Here is a 12,324-nt window from a genome sequence, read left to right on the forward strand (position 1 = left end):
GTATACCTGCCATGCAAAAGACCGCTTTCACCCAAGCCAGTATGGCGCTGCTCATAGGCGGCGCCACTGCGTTCACAATATGGCGGCGCCTACGAAAAAACGGTCTATACAAACTTAGAGAAGGAACACTGTACCTTCCACTATGGTGGCTATGGTGGTAGCCACCATACTTCCACAGTGCTACGGAAATAAGCATAGCGGTGGCGTCGTGAACTAAAGTATGGGACCACAGATGGCGCTGTGCAGGAGTCGCGTTTGGATTTGTGGCGGATGGACGTGCTTTTCGGGGCTCCGTGGCGGCAACGAAATCATAAGTTTTTGTGCATGCTTTGAGCTTGCTTCTGCTTTTTATTTGCTGTTTTTTTGCATTTAAATAGTAATTGGGGCTTTTCCTTTTCTTTCCCTTCTTTTTGTCTCTCGTATTTCGGGTGCGCGGGTGTGCTTCGTGTAAATTTGTTTTGCAGGATGATTAGAGCGTCCTTTCGTGCCACGTGTTCCAACACGTGTAGCCGGGTGGGACGTTGAGTGTTTGTAGTCTTTAACTAGTAGCTTGGAAGTGGCAAGACAAATAGCTATTAGCGGTTTTACTGTGCGTGTTTGGTAGAAAAGTGAGAGCGTGGCCGCGTGGTTGAGCGCGTGCGAGAGCGTGTCATACCTTCGGTCTCCGCGACATTATTTATTTTTGAAACAGTGGTGACAGTTGCTTTGCGGCATTTTGAGGATTTGGATCCTGTGCGTATCGTTTTTTTCTAAAAGGCACGTGCTCTGCATTGATATAGTATTATAGTATTTGCAAAAAGCCGTGCAATACATGGCGAGAAAGCCGGTAAAGCAGGCAGTACGGGGGGGGGGGGGGGGGTCCCTCAAGGCAGATGAGGAGACGGGTGAGAATGGAGAGGGCGTCGAAACAACCAGCACACAATGTGATGTCGATACTAGGCTGCAGAAAATGGAGGCTTTCCAGGAAGAGCTTCTCAAACAGGTGCAAGAGCTCAAAAATGAGCTAAACAGTGAGCGTGAGGCACGGAAGGTAGTTGAAAAAAGGCTTGAAGCAGCCGAGGAAAAGCTGAACAGGGCCGCCATTGTGAACGACAATGTGCGTGACAATGGCACACAGACCCCCGACGCGACACGCGAGGGAGGGTCAGAGAAATACGTCGAACGCAGGCAGGGTGATGAAGGGTTAGCTGGAAAGAGCAGCACCTACCTTAAAGCCGCTACGCGGAAAAAGCAGGAGACCAGGGGACAATCCCCCTTGTCGAGTCCGAGTCACGCGGAAAATGACAAAGGGAAGCAGGGAGAGGTAGGAGAAAGTGAAATGGTCATTATCGCTGGCGATTCAAACCTGGCTGGGTGCTCAAAAGCAATGGTGGAGAGGGTGAAAGGCGACAGAAGAGTGGCGGTAGGGACATTTCCAGGGCGCACACTTGGTTCTATCATGGAGCGAGCAAAAGAAAAGCTCGCGGAAAATGCCCACGTGCGCAACCTCGTCATAGTAGCAGGTGGGCTAAATGACGTCCTAAACAGGAAAGGGCCAGGACTAGCCCAGCGCTTGGCGAAGGGGGTGGACGACTTGCGTGAGCTATCCCCTCAGGTGCAGATCGTGGTGTGCACGGTACCGGAGGTGCCTGTGCGTGTCAGTCACGTACAAAGAGCCGTAGTGGCTGCTAATGAGGCAATCTGGAAAATGAGCCGAGAGAAAGGCTTCGAGGTTGTCGAAGTAAACAGGGAAGTGAGAAGTTGTGGTGGTTTTAAACGAGACGGGATCCACTTCAATTACAGGTTAGCACGAGAAGTGGGCTGGCGACTTGGTAGTCGCGCTGTTGCTTTTTTAGGGGGCCCGCAGGCGCTCAGGAGGTCAGAGTAGATAGTAATGAAGAAGGTCCCCTAGGGCAACATCAGAAGAGCATCGCCGTCGATAATAGAAAAAGGAGGAAAACAAGAAAAAGAGCTCGCCATGCAATAGGCTACATAAACATGCAGGGCGGCAGAAGAAAGGAAAAGTGGGCAGAGATTGAGGAGCAGTTACACAGAGAACAAATAGGGGTGTATGCGGTTACAGAAACGCACCTTAGAGACTCAGAAGAGCCGCCAGTTATTGAGAATTATGTTTGGGAAGGGTGCAACAGAACTAAGTCGGAAAGAAAGGGAGGGGGAGTCGGAACGCTCATCCATCAGGGAGCCAAATGGAAAAGAGTAAATTCACAATGTCAAGAGCATCTTTGGTTATCAGGTACAATGAGTGGGAAAGAAACTTGGCTGGGTGTTACGTATTTGCGGACCGGAAAAAATTGCACAGAGAAGAATAAAGAGTTAGTGGAATGCATAAGCGCTGATATTAAGGGTTTCGGGAGTGGTGCTGAAATTGTCCTATTAGGTGACATGAATGCCCACATACAGGATTTAGATGGCTATACCGACAATAACGGGAAGTCAATGCTGGACCTTTGTGAGCAACATAACCTCGTGATCGTGAATACAGGGCCTAAGTGTGAAGGACAGGTCACGTGGGCAGTGGGAAACCGGCAATCAACCATTGATTACTGTCTGATGACAGAAGGAATTCATGATAAGTTGAGAGAAATGGTCATCGATGAGGAAGGGTTTAACAGCATAGGGAGTGACCATAAACGCATCATATTGAAAATGGGATATGTAGTTGGGAAAGAGAGCAAGGAGAGCAAAATGGCCAGTCCAAATTTGAACGCTGAACAAATAGCAAATACAATCACTAGAGTTCAGGAAGAACTTGGCAAATGGCCAAGTAAAGAGTGGGAATATGGTGAGCTTCTAAGTCTAATAACGACAGAAATACGGAAAGAGAAACAACATGTTTGTTGGAAAGGAAAAAAGAAACCAAAAAGCTGGTGGAACAAGGAGATACGAGAAGCGATCGCCGAACGACAGAAAGGATCTCGAGAGCACAGGCAGGCAAAGAAGGCGCAGTTGTCACAGGATGAAGTAACTAGTAAATGGGAAATATACCGGGAGAAAAAGTCTATGGTTCAAATACTGGTGCAAGCAAAATTAAAAGGTGAAAGTGAACGTTGGTTGTCAGAAATACGTGAGAAAAAGAAGGCCGCACCTAGAATATTTTGGAACCACATAAAATTATTAGGCAGGAAGTCAACAACAATACAACAACATATCCTAGACGAAGATGAAAGCAGACTGGAAGGAGAAGCGGCAATAAATTACATCCGAAAAATAACAGCCGAATCTTTCCAAGGCAATGACGAGGTTGTATTTGAGGAAAAAAAAAGAGCATGAAAGAGACCCAGGAAAAGGAGCTGGTTCTGACAAATTTAAACTGGAAGAAAGCGGAAGAGAAAATTCCTAAGCGCACAGCCACAGGGCTAGACGAGGTTCCCGTTAAGCTGATAAATGAACTAGGACCAAAAAGTAAGGAAGCTCTGGTGAAAGCAGTGGAAAAAACTTTAAAAGATAGACGGATACCAGACAGTTGGCGACAAAGTAGAATGAATTTAATTTATAAAGGTAAGGGGGAGAAAGACAGAATTCACTCGTATAGACCGTTGACCATTACATCGGTAATATACAGGCTAGCAATGCAGGCGATCAAATTAAAGCTTCAAGCATGGACAGAGAATAATGGCATTTTGGGAGAGCTTCAGAATGGCTTCAGAATAGGTAGGCGTTTGGACGATAACTTGTTTGTTCTTACTCAGTGTATTGAAATATCAAAAGCAGAAAGCAGACCGTTGTATGTGGCCTTTTTAGACATTACAGGAGCCTACGACAACGTAGACCGCAACATTTTGTGGGATATTCTGGAAGGGGAAGGCTTAGGTAACGATTGTATACAGCTTTTGAGAGAGATTTACCTAGAAAATACCGTTTGCGTTGAATGGGAAGGGATGAGGAGCGCGGAGAAAGTTCATATCAACAAGGGACTGAGGCAAGGGTGCCCTTTATCCCCGCTGCTGTTTATGATGTACATGGTGAGGATGGAGCGGGCGCTGGAAGGAAGTAATATCGGGTTTAATCTCTCATACAAACAGGCAGGTACAGTAATAGAGCAGCAACTCCCAGGTTTATTTTATGCGGACGACATTGTGTTGCTCGCTAACAAGCAAAGCGATTTGCAACGTCTGGCTAATATCTGTGGACAGGAAGGCAACAATTTAGGTTTGAAATTTAGTGTTAGAAAATCAGGTGTTATGGTATTCAATGAAAACAGTGAACAGACAGTGGAGATACAGGGCCAAGAAATACCTCGGGTAACAGAATATAAATACCTTGGTATATGGATAAACGAAGGCAATGGATATATGGAAACACAGGAAAAAACCATAACAGTCAAGGGGAAGAGAAATGCAGCCATAATGAAGCACAGAGCGCTATGGGGATACAATAGGTACGAGGTCCTCCGAGGTATGTGGAAAGGGGTAATGGTTCCAGGACTTACTTTTGGAAATGCGGTTGTTTGCTTTAAATCAGGGGCACAATCAGGACTCGACGGGAACCAAAGATCAGTGGGTCGCCTCGCATTGGGCGCTCACGGGAAGACTACAAATGAAGCTGTGCAGGGGGATATGGGCTGGACTAGTTTTGAAGTGAAAGAAGCTCGCAGTAAAATTGAGTATGAAGAACGGCTGAGGAATATGGAAGAAAGTAAATGGGCTGGGAGAGTGTTCAGGTATCTGTACAGGCAAAACATTGATTCACAGTGGAGGAAAAGAACTAGGAAGCTGACCAGCAAGTATGCGGCCTGTGGGGTGGGCAACGCAGCAACAAGGAAGGTCAAGCGGAAAGTCAGAGAGGCTGAATTAATCTCATGGGTGGCGGCAATGGAAAAGAAACCTGCCATGAGTAACTACTTAAGAGGAAAAAACGAAATCAGGAAAGAAACCATTTATGATAACTCAAAGGGAAGCTCATTACTTTTCGAAGCGAGATCGGGATGCCTTAGAACACGCACCTATAAAGCGAGATATAAGAAGGAAGAAGAAGCATGTGCTTGCTGCGGTAAAGCTAGGGAAACGACGGAGCATATTTTATTAGAATGTGAAGACGTCTACCCAGCGGTCGATTTAGGCACCACTGGCCTCCTTGAAGCCCTTGGGTTCAGCGGGAGCAGTGGTAAAGCAAACAGGTCCGCAATAGACATTAGTAAGAGGCGATTGGAGGATTGGTGGAAGAAAAGTAGGGAAACGACAAAAGACGGAGACGTACAAAAGCACAATTCACAATAGGGGATCAGAAAGTTTGGACGCGGTAGTTCATAGTGTTTTTTTTCTTTCTTTTTTCATTGGTTAACCTAGGTAGGATATTAGGCAGCATAGTAGCAAGAGCTTGGTGGCGCAACCCACCGCCCCGTTCCAAAGGGGACGCTCATAACATCCATCCATCCACCTGGACACGGGGTTTTGCACAGTACGGCGGCCACCACGGAGGAAGGAAACTAAGGAGAGGCCCTGACGTCACTCTTTGTGAAGCAAAAGTGAAGCCGGAATTTGGCGTTGCTCATGGCGATGCTCCGCCTTTTGGGCCACCCTCCTCTCTTGTTTACATCTTTCGCGAAACCACGCCGCGCTGCGCGTGGTGTCGCGCGCTCGCGCAACATCTGGCAGAGCACGGTGCAGGTAACACAGCGCAACAAGACACGGTGACTAACGCAAACCCGCCCACTCAGCGCCTTTGCCACGGCCCGAAACCTACCAGAGCAACACGTGTGAGCGCTCAAAACCATAACAACGCCGCCATTGTGGCCCAAAAGGCGTGGCCATACAACAAAAATAAATAAAAAAGCAGCAAAAAAATGGGAACCTACTACGTCATTTCCGCCACACTTTTCTCCTAGCGCGCGGAGGGGGTAGGGCCTCTCCTATAGTTTCCTTCCTCCGTGGCGGCCACAGTATGGCCATAGAATAAAGAACAACTTTAGAGAAGGGAAACTGTACCTTCCGCAGTGGTTCGAAAATAAGCAGCGGCAGCGCATGGAACTTACCTAGGTGGACGCCAGTGTGCGGGGCCTGGCCATACATGGTATGGCCACAGAGGAATCAAGGCCGTGTCTGCTGTGCCCGGGGCACAGCAAACGAAAGGTGCCCGAAATGTCTACGTTCACCCATGACGTCACGTCCGCTATAACCCATGATGTCACATCCGCTCATTTCCATGGCGGCCGTCTTACGGAGCCGGCTGCGCTGCGAAACGGTCCGTATTCCATGCCCACTTAGAGCGTGAGTAATTCATCTTTCCACGCTATATGCGTGTAATAAAGGATTGGGGCTGTGAGCAGTTTGATGCGTTACCATTAAGTACCTTGTGCGCATATTTTGCCTCCTGGCCGCGTCAAATTGCAGCCGGCATGTGGAATGGGCCGTGGCATATTATATGGAGCTGCTCATGTGAGTGGTATTGCCTCCGTCAGGATCGTCAGTGCGTGCACAGAACCATTTAGTAGTCTGGTTCAGGGAGGATGCGCGAAAGAACGAGGACGTAAGAAAACACTGGCATGACGAGCTGTTCCGTCAGATCGCGTTACATCGCGCTTTTTTTCTAAGACCATCTCGCTCGAGCGAGAGGTTCTTAGAACAGCATTACTACTGCTTTTTTACAGCTTTGCTGCGGCTCATTTAATCGTCACCTGCATTCTTTTAATAATACAAATGACATCGCTGCGCGGAAGAGCGTCTCTTGAAGTTTCCAAACAAGAGCCAATGCCGCCGTGCCTGCTGCATACACGCTTGCCTTTCCTAACGCAGTTAAGACGCGGCACTAGCTCTGCTACTGCGTGATACAGGGTCACTGTGATAAGAAAATTAAAAAAGAACAAACGAAATTAAGGCAGAAAATGTCAAACGTTGCCAAGCGTGATAAACGGACCTGCCTCGCTAGATGAGTTGAAGAAATCGGGGTCCTGAAGTCAGCTTCGCCGCAGTAGACTAGTGTTACGCGCTGAAGCATGTCAGAACTGAAGAGTGACCGCTTTCACCGACATAAATAATATGTGTTCCTTAATGATGTACGCGTGCACCTGTCGTCTCCTGTTACATTACGCGCGCCGAGGCGCCTAAGTGTACTGGCCGGCCTTCAGCGCTATTTCGGACGTGGCTGTGATGCTTTGAACCGTTGGTTTGTCGACCTCGTAAGCCAGTTAATGTTTACACGGCCATTTTTTTCTGAGCTGTTGATTTCTTCCATAACAGCTACGTCATTTCGTAGTTTCCTGTTCAACTGCTTTGGTCATATGCGAGTCAAGGTTGTTCTCTTTAGCCGAGCGCAGTTTTCGAAAGCGAAACGACGCTTTTGCATCAGCATATAGTGCCGTCGCCCATTTACAACACAGTCAATCAATGTAATTTTGTATGTCACTGGGAAACCGCCGAACGCAGGGAACTCACTCGCATGCGGGGAACTGCATAACTAACCACGGCATTACCGTGCCTCTTGGGAAGCTGCTTTGCATCAAAGGCCGGGTACCCTTGCTATGATTCACCGCAAAATATTTTGTATGTCTAACCGCTTAACATATTTGTATTGCGGTGAAGCTAACCTTACGGAACCGAATTTCGCAACGCTTTTTAGACTCCTGCATCTCTACCAGCCACTACCAAACGCTGGTCGGTACGTCTCTTGGCAAAGGTCCAGGTAAATCTCCCCTGTTGGGAGTTGGGGGCACTCACGTATATGAAAACTGCCAAGGAAAGCAATTGTCCTGATGAAGGCATGCTCCCGTGTCGAAACATTTGCACCAGCCTGTTCGACCACCGTTATCACCGCAACATAGTTGTGTGTTGCGGTGAAGCATGCCGATATTGGGAAAGATTTACGTGAATCTGGAATGTATGGCTTCTGTCAGCGACGAACCCAATGTTCTACTCTCATCAAAGCAGATTTTCGTGGCAGGATGCATGATGTCTTGAGAACTTTTGTTGGCTAAAGCCATACGTGCCAGGTTAGCTCTTGTCACAATAATACGCTTTACCGCAATACACAAGAGGCCCCGCTGTAGGACACGCCCGCCGTAGTTAGCCAAAACCTTATGTGATGGTTCACTGCAAAACACCTCCTGTATTGCGGTGAATCGTAATAAAGCACATTTGTCAGTTTAGAATGTAAAGACCCTTGCCCTTCGCTTTTGTAATAATATGACTCAGTTTAATGAGAACATGTATTCACTGCTAAAAACATCCACATTGAAATGGAGATATGAACACTGTTGGCAGCTTGTGTGATGTTTTATCCCTTTACTTTTTTGTGTACCTGTCACGCTGCCATTATTAAATTTTCCTGTACTTCGTTAGGTGCTGACGTACATAACATTACATCACAAAGAGCCACTGTGTAATTAGTGTTCAAGGACCAGTGTGATGGCTTTACTCAAGAAAGGTTTGGGTTATGTTGTTGTGAAGGTTTTTTTTAGAGGTAGCTTTCTGAGAAGAAATCAGATGTCAGGAAATAGATCTCATTGGCACAGTAATCTTGGCTGCCTTTTGCTCAAACGTGCCCTAGACATAATTGAGTGATTTGCACTTGCAACTGGACAGCAGCCGTAGCTTGGGAGACCAGTGATATGGCATATTTTATCAAACTAGGTGACACATAGCATTACCAGTCCGAATAGAGACCTGTTTAAATGTTTGTCACCTTTAACACCTAGAGTTTCGACCATGAATTCAGAAAAATCTGTAGCACATTTAGAACCTAGATTTTAAATGCTGTATAAGTTGGCTTCTTGTTCACTGCAGCTGTGCTCGGCTTCTGTCCAAACGGGAGAGCACTTCTGCACAGCTTATTAGGGAATATTCTTATTTACATACCTTCTTTTTATTTATCTCGCCTACAATCACAATCAAATGTTTATGGCACATGAATGTGCTGTGCATGAATCTAACTTACAATGCCATGTTCAACAGCGCAGTGCATGTAGCTTGTGTTGGTTCATTCAAGCTAAGCATTGCTACAGCCTTTAACTGTAGGTATCATGGTATGAGAGCAGAGAAATGGATATGCAAAGACAGTTGGGCACATTGAGACATCATTTTTGTTGTGTGTGAAAAGGTGACAGATACACAATATGGAGAGAACGCATGCACTTTCATATTTTCTCGCGCGCACAAAAAAAGCTGGAGGAATAAGGTTTCTTCACTGTGCCATAGAAACTATATGTTTGCTCTCAAGGGTAATTCTGATTCATTGGATATGTTCCTGTGCTGTGTTTATTTTCTTGAGTGTGCTTTAGTTTTTGCACGTTAATGTTTCAAACTCGTTTTTATTTTCACAGACTGAACATCCCACGTCTTGGTTTGACTTCCTGGTACAGGATACTTGCACTTAGCATGGAGTGATGAAGCAAAGCAGTGTACTTTTATTAAATGTGCAGATTTTAGCAGTATAACAGCAGTTCATTAAAAAAACATGTGTGCTGAAAATAAAGTGTTCTTACCCACATTCCTCGTTGTCTATTTATTTATTTATTAATACTGTCAACCCTCATAGAGGGTCATAACAGAGAGGACAATACAATTACATAAATCAAATATGGACAATGTCAATGTACGTAAAGTTGCTTAACACTTGTCAATTCACAGTTAATAAGATGTTCACTTGAATGCTGTTCAGCACACTTCTGACATTTATCAAAATACGTACAATGAGTATCAAGTCGCACATATCACTTGGCACTTCAAAACTAAATCGAAAACTCCCATAAATATGCCTCAGCAGCATTTTCAAAGTCGGTGACATCATTTAAGCTAACAATAGCGTTTGGCTATTGGTTCCACATTTCTATCGCATCCAGGAAAAATGAGTATCAATATGTATCACTGTTGGTGTGGTCCGGCTTTATGACGTAGTCGTGGTTAGTTCGCAGGTATCTTTTGCCTGGAGCATGTAGATATTTGAGCTTATCAATCTTAAGTTGATCCTGCATTATTTGATAAAGCACCTTCAGCCTATATTTTTTCCTACGTACCTCAAGAAGATCGAAGTTGCAACGCTGTAACATAAGCGTGACCAATTCCTTCCTTCGGTATGTCGAACAAATAAAACGCGCCGCCAGACTCTTTCCAACTTCCTCTTAAGCGTCACTTGATGGGGACTCCAAACAACGGCTGAATATTCCAGTATCATCCTAATGAAGGCGGTGTATGCAATAAGTTTTACATTACGCGATGCACGTTCCAGTTTTTTTTTTCTAAGAAAATATAACTTTTGATAGGCAGTCATGCAGACGTTATCTATATGTTGGTTCCATGTCAATTTTGCTCATATTCCTGTATTCTCTTCAGCAAAACCACTTATATGGGGAACTGATCATGATAAGGGCTCATGAGCATGTTAAAGAACAGCCTTCAATGTCTGTCTTAGTAAAAGTGTGAAAGAACCAGGTTTGTGCATGAAAAGTTTTCCTGAGGGTGTGTGCCTTGAAGCCCGTAGTGGTAATCACAGGAAACGGGGGTGGATCCAGAGTAGCACCAAAGGGCAAGCCTTCATCGAAACAAATATGGAGGGAAGTGACTGCATGCTCAAACTTGTCAGCTTACAAGTTTGCCAAGACCAAGTGATATCAGAAGTTGATGAAGCCTACATGGTTAATGTATAACCGCTTAGGGCAAAATTATTTAGATACTTTTTATGAGGACTACATATTTACTGGAAATCTCAAAATAATTGTTAGTGCAGAATACCTTCCACTAGTTGTGACGTCCTTGAAAGAATGAAAATGTTTGAGTTGTACTTGTGTGGTGCATGAAGTTACTTTAAAAAAAAACAACTCAGCAATGGAAACAAAATGCAAAGAGTAGTATTCGAAATAAATTGCCACCTCTTTAGGGCTAGATGAATTCAAATAATAATAATAAGCAAATGAAGATCGGGCATACAAGATAGATGTTTCAGCTCCCACTTGAAAGCCTTGTTCACAAAGATTGTGAACAAAGCTCCAGTTGAACCAGTTCTTATTTTTCATTTTTATGGCTGGCATCTAATTTTAAGCTACTTACCGTGCCTCTTTTGACCAAACCAGACAGGCTGCCATCAAACTCTTCACTACTTCAATGCAAATAATTGGAGGTTGGCAAATACATTTTTCTAATAGGAATAGTAGGTAACGAATAGTCAAACACTGATGCATACAGTTACAGCAGGCATATTTACCTTGGAATTAAGCACCATGCTTATATTGTCTAGTAAAAAAAGGACAGCTATCAAGGAAGATTAGGATTATTTTTAAGCAAAAGTAATTATACCTCATATACTTGAAGCAGATGTAGTGCTTCTGAAGAATCACGTCCAAACTGCACACACTAAAACATTAAGCTGGGATATTCAAAAGGACAAGTACATGTTTTGCTCGCCAAGTGACTTTTAGTGTGCTCAATTATGTAAAGTGTGCTATTATATGATTAATGTAATTTGCTAATGTAAAGAAAGAAGAAGCCAGGATCTCTTGCTTCATATATATGCGCTGAATCAAGAAGGTAATTAAGGAAGAAGAACACCAGAAATAAACACGAATATTTGTGTGCTTTCTGGCATAAAATAATTATCATGTAAGCCACATAACATGCTTTCCAAAGCATCCCCTACCTTAACTTACAGCTGCATCACGTGAGGGCACTTTCTAAGAACACACATGCTTCATGATCATTCACTGTGTTAGTGACTCCCACTGAAGTAGACTGAGAACATATCTGGGCATTGCATTCAATAGCTGATGTAAAGTGAAAAGACTGCTGCTTGTAGGTATGAATGAACCAAGTGAATAAGAAATATAGGTTCTCAAACTTCTAGTAGTAAGTGTGGCAGCACTTAAAAAAAACATATTACAACTAAAAATTGCAACACATGATGAAATAACTGAAATAGCTAGGGAGAGTTTAATAGACCAATAAACAGGAAACTGCAAATTCCCAACATTTGTGAATACTTTTCTTCACATGTACTCACCTCATAAGTATGACTTCCCTTAATGCTCGAACCTCTGCCTTAATTTCATAATTCCCCATTCTGACTGCTTCGCTCATGCTGATTGACATCTAGCACAAAGGTTGACGAAAGTAGCTGAGCATGTGCATGTGTTGTGAGGCAAGCTGCCCACATCTGGTAGCCGCATGCCAATTTCTCAGAGTAGATGAAAGGGAAGCCTTGAGGGTAAACCATAGAGAAGACGGACACCTTGGTTCAATGATAACTGAAAACACCAACATGGAAAATTTGGACAGCCCACAGAATCAGCAGAATTGACATAGTTTGGAAAAACTGAAAAGATGCATTATGATATTCATGTTACACAGGTTCCAGTCAAGTTGAAGATTTTCACTGTCTAATAAACTTATAAGACAATACATG

At 44.4% G+C, this 12,324-nt stretch overlaps 1 long non-coding RNA gene across 1 annotated transcript; it reads left to right on the forward strand.

Moving 5' to 3' along the window:
- Nucleotides 1–6,030: 6,030 nt before the first annotated feature.
- On the forward strand, nucleotides 6,031–9,420 carry LOC129383742 (uncharacterized). The gene is made up of 2 exons (XR_008611606.2): nucleotides 6,031–6,206; nucleotides 9,254–9,420. It is a non-coding gene; the product is annotated as an uncharacterized lncRNA (long non-coding RNA).
- Nucleotides 9,421–12,324: the final 2,904 nt, after the last annotated feature.

The sequence above is a fragment of the Dermacentor andersoni genome, chromosome 9 (genome assembly GCF_023375885.2).
Source record: "Dermacentor andersoni chromosome 9, qqDerAnde1_hic_scaffold, whole genome shotgun sequence".
NCBI classification, from domain to species: Eukaryota; Metazoa; Arthropoda; class Arachnida; order Ixodida; family Ixodidae; genus Dermacentor; species Dermacentor andersoni.